We start from the raw sequence: 14,876 nt of genomic DNA on the forward strand, positions 1-14,876 counted from the left end.
CCACCATGGTCACCACCCATCTTGAGGAGTTTGCCCCCTCACATATACTAATGTGCCACAAACAGGACTTTAATATCACCAAACATTCCCATGTTATTACGGTGCATCCATATAAATGGCCCACTCTGTAGAACAAGAATAGACCTCAGCTGCGTAGTTCAGTAATAACAACCGAACACATCATGCTTCCTCTATCGCAGAGTAAGTATAACAGAGAAAAACAGCTGTTTGTTTAATTTTAATATAAATGAAACAAACATTTTTCCATTTTTAAAAGAAAATCTGATGGCAATGGAAAAGCTAAATTCTGAAGTAAACAGATGTGTAAGGTGTCGTGTCTAGGTTTGCCCAGGAATTACTGAATTGCTATATCCACCCCTGCAAAGAACACACGGAAACGGCATCTGTGTATTATCGTATGCCAAGCGTTGGGTTGAACTGGAGCATTCAAAGGCATGTCTTCTTTAATCAGGCATCTTCCATTTTCTCGCTACCGAATAAAGCTAATCTTTTGAGCTAAGACGTTGTAAGCTTACAGTTACTCTCCATGGGATCTTTCCCCCCTGCTGAAACAAATCAAAGAACTGCTGAAACCTACACATTAAGAGCGGATGCACAGCAGCACCCACATCCTCAGAAAGAAATGTATGATTTCAGCTAGTTTGCACACATTCATCTGCCCACAAAATAGCCAGAAGGACATCGCATGCTGACACTTTAACCAGCTCAGAGCAAGACCTTGCAGCATGCATAGAAGTTTATATGCATGACACAGATAAGAAGCAATTATGCAACATTGCCTCTCTGTCCTCCCTCTCGGACTGCAGCTCTGTCTTATGCTGTCTGGCAGCATTGCATATTTCTTGTTTAGCCATCATGGGACATGAAGCGCTGGGGGCACACACGCAAATTTTTTTCTACTGTAGCCCATAACAGTCCCTTCTGACCGTCTCTGATCTATGTCCACATAGCTACAGCAGGATGACCAAAACAACAACATATTTAAGGTTAAAACACTTTTCTTATTTACTTCCTGCCTATTATCAAGGATGCCATCCTTCTGTCCTTCTGACTTTCACAGAGTCCCTGGAGAGTGTATGAAAAGAGGGGAGTAAAGGATCAGCGATAGCAGATATACGGGGTCACAATACATGAAAAAGGATTAGCATTCAAGCTCATATATGGTGCAACTCACAGTACAAAACATATTTTTCCTTAGCAACTGGTGGAAACACATGTAATGTGATGTAATGTGACATAATTTAAGAAAGCTCAAAATAATTTGTGATGACAAACATCATGTGGTGATCAAAGTCATTTTAGTCATTTTGATATCGAGGTTGCATCTTAACCCCATACATTACTCTGTGTTTCAGGCAGGTATTGTCATCCTGCAGGAGCATGCTGTCTGCCTGGAATAATAAAATGTCTGACTAAACACAAGTTTTAATCCAATATTTTGACTGCTGTGACAGACAAGGGCAGTGCAGCCTGAGGACAAAATTGGATTTAAATGTAGGTTTTTGCCCAGGCTTCTTCGCTAGTCCCACAACACTAAAACATTCTTTATATAATATAAAATCTTGCAACAGTTTTGTGGTTCTAAGGCCCACACATGATAAATCGGCTGCTTACTAAAAAAAATCTCTAGAAAAGCCAATCCTTAATCTATTTTGCATTAACAGGCAATACGAGTTAGAAATAGGAGAGAGGAGGACTATTTTTGGCTGGAACAAAGCTATTTCTGGCCTCTGCTGAGGCACTTTCTCTAAATAGCCGTCTGCTTTTGTGATCCTCAAATCATTTCCTATTTCTGCTTCATTTACATTTCTGCCTTCGTTCCTTTTTTAATCGTGAAGCTTAAATGATCCCACTACTTGGCCCTGAGATCAATAAAATATACAAATGGCTACATCCTTCTGAGTGTGACCCATTTTTTTTCTTTTAGACTCTTGCTTTAGAAAAGAAAAGATTCTACGAGGTTGCAGAGCTGATCGAGTTGAACAAAATGCAGGTAGGAAGCACACGCTATTTGGTCCTTTTTAGGATGGAGACCTTTGACCCAAAATGACACGCATAGCTACAAACAAAATCCTATTTTATCTACTTAAAATCTCACAATGTATACAATTATTCAAACCGTCTTTCAAACAAATTCAATATGTGGGTAAACGTTGGTGTCTTTTCTATGATATACTTTGAATGAAATATGGGTTTATAAGTTTTTTCAAATCTATTTTAATTGTTATTTGCATTTTGCACAGGGTCCCAACTTTTTGAAATTGTGGTTATAATAATTTATAAATGTAAAATTCTAGAATTCAAACGATGAACATAAACAGATTGACAGCTGTAGATTGCCACAGTTGCCTGTGAATAAGCGTAGCTCTTCAAGGTGACTTAAATCAAAGGTCTGTATTCTGGTTATATTCTTATATAAAAGCAACACTGCTGAGCACCTATGTCCGTCTGCAGTATTAGTGACTATTTGTGGAGGAATTTCCCCAAAAAAGCTTTTAATTCTATGAGCTTCTGGCTGGACCCTGAATATAAGAAATTAATGTTAATTTTTTTTTGTTTACTCTAGTGCAACTGCAGTATAAACCACCTTAAAATGTATAAGGACCAAAACCAGTAGTGGTTCAAAAACTCTTGATATGTTGTCTTTACCTGGATCATGCCACACTGGTTAGACAGCAATGTGTTATTCTACAATCAGTTAATTTCTACAGTTACAAAAATAAACGTTATCTGGTAGATTTATTGTTTCTTAAATGCTATTCACTATTGCACCAGCTTTTCTGGGCTCTGGTTGCACATTCAGCATCCTACCGACCGGGCAGCGTTCCAATGTGAAGATTTATGGTCTCCAGACTGATCATATCTGTGATGCAGGCTTTCCCCCCATAACTGGGTCACCTGATAAGACAGTAATGGGTCTGAGGGACAGAGCCCCTAATAAATTATGCAAAGGGAGAGATGAGACAAGACTGTTGTTGCTATAGATGGTGGTTTTGAAAAGCAGCTTGAAAGGTGGTGGTGGTGATGGGGGGATTAAGTGGAAGAGACATATATTTCATAGTGGTCTATGGTAAGTCAGAAAGGAGTTACCTGAAGAGTTACCCGTCTGTGTCCCTTCATCATGTTCACAAAGCCAACTCAAAGTAAGAAACTCAGTGTTCTGAGTTCTACCTTCCAGGCTCCAGCTACGCAGGACTCTTTTTCCCCCCAGCTTGTCAGCATGGATCTCCATAAACCACTTTAATCGTCATGATGGACAGACGGAGTTTAAGCTAGGGCAGAACTGAAACAGGTGAGGGAGGGCCTTTAAGGTTAGAGCTGGCTGCAAAGCTGAGTGATTCATCGATGTCACTGTGTGAGAAACAGTCAGCTTTCTCATCCCAGAAAATCACACATTAGAGCCAAGCGAGGTGAAGAAGAGGTGATGATGGAGTGGATGGCAGAATGTCACCATGATGGACAGAAACCCACTACGACGTGATTATTTATTGTTGAATGCATAAAAGAGTCTCTGTATATATCTGGCTGTGTGGAATCATTCATCCCTTCTTCTTTGCCTATATTGCTGGATGACCAAAAGTAGTGCCAAACTATGGAGGCACTTGGATGAGATGATCTCATATTTTGGCTGAAAGTGACTTGTCCAGCGTGTATCCTTTCTCCTGCCTGGTGCCAAGTGCCCCTCTTAATCCTGGCTGGATAAGCTTTTAAGAAAATGAATTTTTGAATGGTATTTTACATAGTTAGCCACAAATCTCCGGGACTGAGTGGCAGAAATTTGGACTACTCCTTCATTCAAAATTCTTTACTTGTTAGATGTTTAAGGTTTTTCTTGGATGGACTCTCTACTTTAGGGAGTCTCTTGTCTGTGCCAAATATGACCCTTTAACATTCAGAGTGCATTTTGTCAAAGAAAACTGTTAGTACCACTAACAGCCTCCCAGATCCCATAGCAAAATTACCCCAATTAATTTGATGTTTTTGGCAAACTTTCAGTTGTCTGAAATCTGCTACACTAATATTATATTGACAGTGGCCGTATTTACTTAGTGCATTTTAACTGATATTTGACGACACTGACTGTTGTGCTTGATGGCTTTTTGTCTGTGTTTCTGTGTTGACATGATGTAGTTACGTTTGGACAGAATAGCAAAAGAGACAGCCCTGAGCTTATGTCTCTGATTCCTCCAGCAGAGTAGTAAAATCTTGCCAAGAAGCCAAAAAAAGAGTTCTGGAGGTTTGCCTGCTTTTTTCTTTCTCACGTACTCACACATACTCTTCTTTTTACACATTCTAGACGATGAAATAGCTTCACAAAGCTGTCCAGCTGAACTATTCCCAGATATTCAAAACTATCAAGCACAAAGGGTTGCATACAAATTTTAAGGACAAGAAACTCAGACTTGCTATATACAGTATAACCTCACTTCTACTACTACTCTCGCCCCATGAAGTCTGCTACTACCTCTGCTTGACATCTTGGCCTAATAACCCCTATGTGCACTTGCCCGGCCAGCTGTAGCCAGTCATCATTACAAATTAAAAAGCTGTGGGCAGTTCAAGTCTGATAGTGCAGATCTTTTCACTATCAGTAGGACTCACATTCGGAGAATTTTATGGTTTTATGTAACCCTCCACCCATCTACGATGTCACCAACACTTTGAACTGCCAGTGCAAAGTCCCGACACCGCAGGAGCATTTTTAAAGATTCTACCCAGATGGAGTGTGAACAACTATTCCCTTCATCTCTCTCGTCCTCCCACCCATCCTCTCTTGGTCCTCCGCCCCCACCGTTGCATGTCCTACCTAATGAGGCGCTCTGCTTCAGCATGTGGGTGTCTTATCGCAAGTCTCACCAGCCTTGGGCTCCAATCTGGATTTGTTAACACCATCAGACCCTCAGCGCTTCACTCTGCGTCTCTCTCTGCTTTCAGAATCTGAAACGCATATAAACACATAAAACTAAATGCACCCAATCACACATTTTATATATATATAATATATATATAAATATGATACATATAGTATATAGTATATATATATATATATATAATATACACATATATATATATATAATAATAATATATAATATAAGTGTATACATATATATAATCATATATATATATATATACAATTATATACATATAATATATCTAATAATATATTTTTTTTTTTTTCATGGGGTTTCTTTAAATTTCAAAAAATAACAGACAAACAGATTTTAGAGACTTGACATTTTTTTCCAGTTTTGTTTCTGGATCCAACTGTATCTAAGCTGTAAATAGAAGTTAAGCAAAACACTAAAAGTTGATTCTGTTCATCTGGATGTAAAGTTTTCAGTAGGTAAAACGTTTCGTCACTCATCTAATTGACTTTTTCAGTCTCTTGTGTGACTGTAATGTTTGATATTTTGAGTATTTTAGCATCCTATTTCACAACTGATGGATTATTGACTTTGACATCGGGCGAGGAAGCATTTGGAAAAGTGGCAGTGAGGAAGTCAGAGAGGAACTGGTGGCAGCAGGGATAAGGATGATGACAGTGATGATGATGGGTGGTCGAGTGCCTGGACTTCAGCCACCACTTTTAATAAAAGCAACCTGACTATAGCTATTTGTCTCCTTAACGCTTGGGTCATATCATTCCTGTTTCCTGCCATGGACTGAGCTCTTTGTTAGTGATGTGTCCGCTGAGGATTCATTGCAAATCATGCATGAATGACTTCTTGTTTACTACATGTTTTGAATTGCATATAAAACAGCTACTTTAGATGCAGACTGTTGTTTTATTTTCATTTTATTTACAGGATATGCTGAAATGTTTATATAAAATAATTTATATTCCACATCCTTTGCATAAATACATCACTAGTACATTGGCTATTCTTTTTTCTTCCAAACAAATATTAGTTTGGATATATTACTATAACATATAACGTTACTATAATGATCCATCCATCCATCCATTTGCTTCCACTTATCCTTTTCAGGGTCGCGGGGGTGCTGGAGCCTATCCCAGCTGTCATGGGGCTGGATACACCCTGGATAGGTCGCCAGTCTGTCGCAGGGCCAACACACAGGGACAGACAACCATTCGCACTCTCATTCCCTCACACATTCAAACCTAGTGGCAATTTGGATTATCCAATTAACCTATCCCCACAAGTTGCATGTCTTTGGACAGTGGGAGGAAGCCGGAGTGAACCCACGCAAACACGGGGAGAACATGCAAACTCCACACAGAAAGACCCCGGCCTGATGATGGAATTGAACTCAGGACCTTCTTGCTGTGCGGCAACAGTGCTAACCACCGTGCCACCGTGCTGCCCACTATACACATATATGCATATGTCTGCACGTACCCTATCTCCTCCTTAACAGGTGGGCCGATCTAAACAAAACTCATCAAACATGCAGTGATTATTAACATTTATACTTAAAAAAAATTATTATCTATTAAATAATCCTAATTATTTTGATTTGCATAGATATTATGTTAATTTCATCATCCCCCTGCAAATGAGGTGTTACTTTCTCCTTCATGTGTCACATTCAACTTACACTGGCTTGTACGACTTTATTTGTATCATGACTGACACACACACACACACACACACACATATATATTGAAATTGAATTTTTACATTAACTGGTAATTGATAAAGAGCAAAACGGTCAGATTTCAATCTAAAATGTACACAGAATAAAAGAAGAATAATGTGTAAATGATGCTGAATCTACAGTATTTAAGATTAAGATTACATTAAGTAAATTAATGTAAATTAGGATCTTAGCCTTTTGTAGTTTTTGGTATAGGAAAGGGATTTACAATAGATTTTCCAAGTATTTTTCAAGCAGTGTTATAGATGTGCTTATAAAAATCTGTGGCACTAAGGAAAACAACAAAGGTACATGATAATTATGGGGTTCGTGACTCATTTCACATCACATACAGTCTTCTGAAACAATGTTATTGTTAAAAATATTGATTTTAGAGACTTTAATGTTGACTGGTGGGACTAATAATAGGTTAGATTCTGAGAGGAGCTGTGTGCTGAGCATAATTTAACAAATGTGATTTATTTTCATGCAGGTTTGCTACCTGTCACTTACATTACTTTGCACTGTTATCCATTAAAATGAGCCTGTCACTATCCCTAGCTTGGAGTTGCCTCCATTTACATCTCATTATAGAAAGATTGCTGCTCTACCTTCACGTTCTCTGCTTCGGGACCCCATCTGGTGTGTTCACAATAACATGCATCATTTCCCTCTGTGCCCGAGGGGTTTATAGCATTCCGACATGAACAAGGGACCACTTCAGTTGATCCTGTGTAAAGAGGTGGGGGTGATAATAGCCGACCGCAGCTCAAGAAATCAAATCGCATGAGATGGAATTTATTTTCCAATCACTGTGAAAAGGAAGGAACACCTGCTGTAGGCCCCACCTTGATATTTGCAGAAGCATGCTGTAGTGTTGATGGATTGTCACTAATGGCGTTTTTTTTTTCAGGCAATGGGACATTTCTTATGACTAACAAGAAGCCATACAGTTCCATGGTAAAACCTCTGATAAGAGGCTATGGTATGAAATGATTATTTTAAGGGAAATCCTTCATATAATTTAAAGAAGACTCTTGAAGAAGCCACTCAGTATCTGTGTGTCAACACTTGAGCTGCTAAACATGCCACAAATCTACTGCATGATGAGTGGTTAATTCAGTTTAATTCTTCTGGATACTTTTTTACAAATATTGGAACAGTTGCTAAATACTGTACTTCCTTATGTTTGTCCAGCTGTGTTTAAGATAAATGTACATTACCAAGCACAAATCAAACTATGCACCAGAATGATATCTACTATTTATTCATGTGTTTAGACTTACAGACTGTCAAAGTTGCCATATTCAAAATAATTAATATACAGATGTGATCTAACTGGTCTGGTTCAAGACTGAGAAACAAAATTAGAGCTTTTTTCTCAGTTTAACTGGAAGAATTAGCACAGGATCAAGTGGGATGAACAGACAAAGGGGGGATAGCGGAGGAATGTGGTCCTTTGTTCTAAGGCTGATTAATGAATTTCCCTTCTCGACCACAGCTGGAGCTCTTGGCATAATGATACAAGGAGGTATTTGGGGGCTTCTGTGCTGGTGAGTTGATGTTTGGGGAGCTGTGCAGGATGATGTTTGTGGTAATAGAGGGATAATGTTTGTCTCTATTCATTTATGTTTAAATGATGGGTGTAAAATGAGTTATTAATGTTATGTAGCCTACTGATGTGCCCCACTTTTCCCCAGTATGTGGCTGGATACTTTAAGCATGGTTGTCTTGTATGAAAAAAGCCATTTGTATCCTTTGAATTATTTTCTTGTAGACATTCATACCACTGTCATATGTGCAGAGAAAATATAAATATATTATATTATCTTTATAAGTATAAAACAAAACATTAAGAACAATCTTGTCAGAATGGAAGTTTCACACCTCTGTTGTTTTAAACGTATTAAGCCCAACTTCTTATTACCTTGTTAGTGAAATTACAGTAGCTTCATTTTTACTACACAAACTCATCAAAGTCTCCAGCATTATTATATAATGTCTTATTGAAACACCGCAGAGCCACCATGGTATTTAGTAAGTGAGTCATTTGTATAAAAAAAATGATAAAGGATAAATGACTGCAACAGCTAGCTACAAGTAATAGATTGACTGGTTGGATAGATGCAAAAACAGATGGTGTTTATCCATTACTAAGAAGATGGATGTAGCTACTGTCACTTCACCTACTGAAAATAAATTTTAAGCCTTGTGTTTGGCATTTTATTGTTTCCATCTTGGTTTATTGAATTCTGAAGTGTTGCAATTCGACAAGAAGATAGAAAGGTTAGTTATCAGCTAAAGCTAGCAACCCTGCTGCTAATCCGCTAATTACAGCTAAGTAACTGCTAATGAAATACCAGAAATCCAGTTACCAAAACTGAAACACAAACTTCAAACCAGGCTGTAACACTTCTTTGATAATTGTGTTGAAAAGAATCTAAAATTCAACCCAACACAACAACCACAATCAAGAGGTCTAGTTCAGTCATTCAGATTAGCTGAGGTAAGGCCTACAGCTAGCAGCCTAACAAAGCAGTCACAGCCATCTTCAGTCATGTATAACTTTAAGACAAAATAATGATATAATATTAACCACAACACAGCAATAAAATTCTGGCAAGGGACCAAAATCAAGCTGTAAACATTTTTAATTCTGCTGTAACAATGGACATTTTAACATGGGAGTTAGTGGGAATTAATTCTATTTTTGAGTTAGCCTCAAGTGGCTATTTGTGGAACTGCAGTTTTGTTTGTTTGTTTGTTTGTTTTTTATTTCTGCATTGACTTAACTTTTACCACCAGACTTTGATACTTTAAATTACCATAATGCTTACATAGCTAATTGGTTGCAGCAGTAAGACATATGAATGCAGGCAAGTAGCACACATATAAACTCCAGACGCTTTACTGGATTCTAACTGCAGTGCGCACGAATAAGTAAATGTGCATACAGTATCCTACATCAAACCTGATTCCAATGACTAAATGTGCGTTTTCCTGTGTATGGTTCTGATTGCAATGGTTTCCATGGAAACACCCAATTCATACACAGAAACAGCTCAGTCAATTCTCCTTGAGGTCTGGACCTCTTTCGTTTTTGGCCTTTCCTCTTCTTTCTTTTGCCCTTCTCTATCCTTCACCTTCTCAGACTTCTCTCTCCATCAGTCATGGACATAGTTTGTGGGGTTTCCACTGTAAGCTTGGCGTGGGTGAAAGCAGTCAGAGAGGGGGTTGGACAAAGAGAAAGGGAGCAGGGTATATGGGCGTGAGGAGAGTAGACCCATGGGACAGGCATCCAACCTGCTGTAAACCATAATGGCCCCATAACAGGCAGATTTCTCATTTCTAAGATGCTCAGCCCATATCTCATCTACCACTATGACAATCCCACTGAGACCCCTACAAGTCAGGACAGTGCACTCAGCACTGGAGGAGGGGAAGTGAAACCCAGTGATGAGGTAATTTGAAAAGAATGACAGAGAATAGTGATGAATTTCACAAACTGTTAGATTTGATTTCCACATCTACTTGTAGGTAAATAATTGCACAACAGGAAGGTTATTTGATTAGTCCATGCCCATTTGTGGCCTTTATTCTTACTTACTTACAATGCTAACGGTTTCACCAGCACGAGAAACTAAATCACCATTGGGTTACTGGTGTTCTTTGCCTCTTTTTTTGATGGATTGTCAATCCTAAAATAGGTCAGGAGCTGTGTGCATAAAATAAGCCTGCGGGCTGTTAATGCCCCAAAGGTAATGCTATATTAATGAAGACTGGGCATAGCGGAAGCCACTAGGAGCCTACCACACAAAAAGACCTAAGACCTCAACCAAGAGCAACCTTGATTCCTTTTGCACCTCTGGGTCTCTGAGCTGTAGACACCAACATCCTATTAATGTCTACAGTAAGTGGACAAAAGAGTGAAAAAACCTGACTTTTGAAGCTTCTAGCAAAAGGTAATCAGATCTGAGATTTTTAATGCTCATCCCGTGACTTAAAGGGGACCAGCTATGCTTATTCCCCAAAACATATTTTTATTCTTGAAGACCCACCAGCTCTCTCATTCATATTATACAGAAACAGCTGTTTTGGACACTACCAACAAGAAAGCTTGTATTTTTTTGTTATGGTGCCTATGACGCTTATTATATTTATTGCATTTGAGTAGCGAATGCCAAAGAAATGGCTCTGGAAATTTTTTTTCTTGGCATTCATTTGCTGCTAATAACAACAATATGTTTTTTATTTTGGGAAATTTTAAGATATTTCTGTCTCATCCAAAAGCGATGAGAGTTCTCTGCAACTCTCTTCATTACATTGCCACTGCTGCTCCTGTCTTCAGCTGTCAGTATGGCATTGTCCTGACCCTTTACAGAGAAGCATTGCTTCAGAACTGGTGGGCTTTAAGAAGAAGGTGCCGTCAGAGGCTTGTTTTGCTGTTTTATTGTCTGTTTCTTTGAGATCTACATGAAATACTGATTGCTAAAAACATTTTGCCAAGCTTGTATTGAATTTGTGTATTTTCTTCTCTGCGTAACAGCAAACTTTCATTCACCTCTGGGGTAAACGTGCACTAGTGTCCAGCCTGGCTCTCTGCTACCAGCTCTGACCTAGATCAATAGCCAGCCATGTATCATTAACCCACATCCAGAGTGTGCTTCGCTGGAGGCATGCAGCTGTGAAACCTTATAAACAAACAAACACACCCCCCCCCCCACACACACACACACGAGAAACCTTCCTTTCCACTTCCATCCCATTTTTTAAATCTGTGGAATTCCTTGACCCCTCTTTCCTCTGATGTTCCGGTCAAGTTTGTGTCCTTTACGTGAATGCACAAAGGACAGAACAGTAAAAGGGGAAAAGAAGAGAAACCAAGAATGGATGGAGGGAGTTAGATAAAGGAAGAGATGGATGGATGGAGGGAGAGAGAGAAGGGGAGGGATGAAGAGGCAAAACAAGCTTTGAATACAAATGAGCTGACACACATAATGCATGCCCTCCCTTCCTCTCTCTCCTTCTCTCTCTCTCTCTCCCCCTCTCTCATGCTCTAGAACACTGTCTCTCTCTCACACACACTCTTACTTCCTCGAACACATGTGCTTGCACTCTCTCCCTCTCCTCTATGTCTCCTCATCGGATCAGCGGAGCACAGGAGGTGATTTCAGCCACTTGATTTATTAGTCATCGCTGGTTGTTGGAACAAGCTAATTAAAAGGAGCGTGAGCGCGTGTGTGCGTGTGTGTGCATGTGTATTTGTGTGTAAGATTTAGAGACTGACGCTGCTGCTGCTTCTTCTGCTGCTGTTGCTGCCGTCCCCTTCATCAGCTCTCTCACGCTTTGCTGTGGAGCAGGCGAGAGGAGAGGAGAGAGAAGAGGAAGAAGAGGAAGAGAAGGAGGAGACAGAGAGAAGGGGCAGACACCTGGGTGGAAGGACATTTTCACACCACTTCCCCTCATCATCTCTTCTGACATGGCCACCGCTTAGGAATCTGGTGCCGTGGCAACCGTCAGATCCAAGGTAAGGAGGGAGGGGGAGTGGTGAATGAAGAGGCAGACGGGGAGGCTTTCCTCTCCTTGCTCCCATGCCGGGATGATTTAAACAGCATGCCTGCCCGGGATGCTGTAACGGAGCAGCCACTGTTGGATTTTCTGCACCCTAACCGGTCAAAGACCCGCTGTTACGTGCTTCTTCTAAGAGTCGTGTGAATGTGGGGGGAGTGTCTCTCTGTGGTATTCCCCAAACAGAAGCCCTAATTATCGAGCACCGGGTAAATCCTATTATGGTTTTACTCTCACCCTTTTACTTTGTTCTTTTAATAGTAGGAAGGGATTGCCCCTTAGTCAAAGGAGTGGGATGTTTGCTGTTTGTTTGTGACTCAACTCAGGTGTCAGGATAGGTGCATTGTTCACACATAACCTCTATGTGTGGAAGAAGCGTGCTGAGTAGGACTGTGCATGCAATCTGAACTGCAAGTGAGTGGTTTGACAATTGCAGGACAAAAAATAAATAAATCTCAACACACTGAACACACACAAAAGCGAGCTGAGGTATTCGACAGTTTGCTCTGATCGCATGTTCTGGCACCTGACTCCATGCAAATGGAGTGTCCAAAAGACCGAGTAATACTCTGCTGACAAAGTCTTGGATATTTCGTTTGCAGCTCGTGTATGTCTTTGGCTGTGGTGCAGACATGAAATAGAGGAACGGGTGACTGACAGTTGGTATTTTAACGCTGCATTGCTGCTGCACATCCTCTCATGTTACCGCTGCACAAATGTGGATTTTTGCATAAAAAGACACGCAAGAGCATGCTTTGGTAAAGCAGGAGTGAGCATGATCCAGATTGTTTTGCCCAATTAGCTTTTGTGTGTGTGTGTAATAGAGAGAGAGGTTGTGTCTAAGTGTGTGCTTACATGCACAGGGATGTCCTGGGGCAGGGTGGTGGACTGCAGAGGCAAAAGAGAGGACATATGGCTGCCTGGGTCTCTACTCTTTGACGGGAGTCCTCAGAGCAGCAGACGATTCAAATGTCCTGCTCCCCCTGAAGTGCAGGCGTGTGTGTGTGCTTGCTAGTGTTAATTCAACTTTCCCCTCTGCTGCTCCCTTTGCTTCTCTCATCTCCACCATTTTGATTTCAGTTCTCTCATGTTTTATATTCCGATGGGTGTATTGCTGGTGTGTGTGGCTATGCAACAAAGTCTCTTTGTCTCTGGTCTGTTTTGGGAGTTTCTCACCATCATTGTGTCTGCTGACAGGTTGATTTCATTTTCTCTAATTGATAGATGGACTATTCGATTAGGCCCCTTTTCACATGGACCTTTTAAACAACCAGCTGGACCGCTTCTCACTTTCATGCACTCACTCTGCTATACAGACACAGATTTTAACCAGCATTTCTAAATGATTGCCACAGGCTCACTTTTTCAAGAACGTATGTAATTGCAGTTCGAGGTGGATCAGTTATGTATGACCTGCTGATTGCAGTTATCTAAGAACTAAGAAGTCATTGACACTTTTTTTCCCCTCCAAAACTGCATCAGGGTATAAGATCTTCTTTTCCTCTCTCTCCAAACAAATCTCAATATAAAGGGCTCCACTTTGCTGGAGAAAAAGGATATAAATTGCAGTATATCCTGTTTATCTGTTGCCAGGTTCAGACTGCACAATACCAGCCCAATTTTGGTCAATTCAAGTCACGCAGGACATCAGTTCAAGAACTGTAAAATTGAGTAGACAGCCTGCATTATAAATTGCCAAGTCCTACCCACTGGCATCTTTTAAGGGGTCAAGCATGATTGCTTGGGGAGCAAAAGACGATTTTATGTCTCTATAATGCCCTAATCTGACTTGGTGATTATCATGACAAAAATATTGTGTAGTCTGAGCCCATACTACAACATGCCTGCATTTCTTTGCAATTATACCTTCAAAATGCCAGTGGTGGTAATGTTACTATGCTGCTGTCTCCAGCTTTTTTATTTCAAGTAGTGCCGACCAAGTTCTGACCACAAGGCATCTCCAGTCGCTACGTAATTGCATGAAATCTTCACAGAATCATTTGTATCTGAGGCCAGTCTGAGGCCACTAGCTGGCCAATGATTGGAGCATCTCTGTTAGTCTGTCAAATGCACATTACATTTATTAATCCAGAATCACCCTTTGGCCCACTGATTCAAAAAATTCTTAAATACGTGTTCTGACTCAACTTTTTCCCATTTCATCAAAGGATACTCGAGTTTATATCACTTCCCTGCTTTCAGTTAACACACTGCATGGACTGTGAGGATCAAACTTCTGCTTGCAATCATCAAAAGTAACTTCAAAATCTTTTGGTCTCCCAAAGGGAAATATCCACCTCTTAGCCTGACCGATCAAGAGACTGCATAATCTTAATGCACACAGAGCTCTTTCAAGGTGGTGGAGTGCTCCCCTTCACAGGCCCCTGAAGCAGACACTGGTGTAGTGCGGATCTGAGTGGTCCCAAGCCTTATCAAATCAAGCTATTGGTATCAGTTCCAATAAAGCCTGAAGTCAGAGCTCTGTAATAGAGATGGCACAATACCACTTTCTTATGTCCGATACCGATATCATAAATTTGGATATCTGCCGATACCGATATGAATCTGATATAGTGTTTTTTAATCAACAAAACTGTTTTTTTTAAATATCTTGCTGCATTTTGTATAAGTTCATACTCAAGTTTAAAACAACAACTACACTAAAGCTATTCTGTTATACCTGTTTG

At 40.1% G+C, this 14,876-nt stretch overlaps 1 protein-coding gene across 3 annotated transcripts in view; it reads left to right on the top strand.

Annotated features, from left to right (window-relative positions):
- Positions 1–11,682: 11,682 nt before the first annotated feature.
- plppr2a (phospholipid phosphatase related 2a) overlaps positions 11,683–14,876 on the top strand; it is a 75,810-nt gene continuing 72,616 nt past the window's right edge. For 2 of the 3 annotated variants that reach the window (XM_014335001.2, XM_014335002.2), the window contains exon 1: positions 11,690–12,148. The gene's annotated coding sequence lies outside the window, so the exon portion shown is untranslated. Of the gene's footprint in view, positions 12,149–14,876 lie in introns of all 3 variants that reach the window. The other variant, XM_005926739.3, reaches the window with a different exon arrangement.

Source organism: Haplochromis burtoni, unplaced genomic scaffold, assembly GCF_018398535.1.
Source record: "Haplochromis burtoni strain Fernald_Lab_line unplaced genomic scaffold, NCSU_Asbu1 Contig_45, whole genome shotgun sequence".
NCBI classification, from domain to species: Eukaryota; Metazoa; Chordata; class Actinopteri; order Cichliformes; family Cichlidae; genus Haplochromis; species Haplochromis burtoni.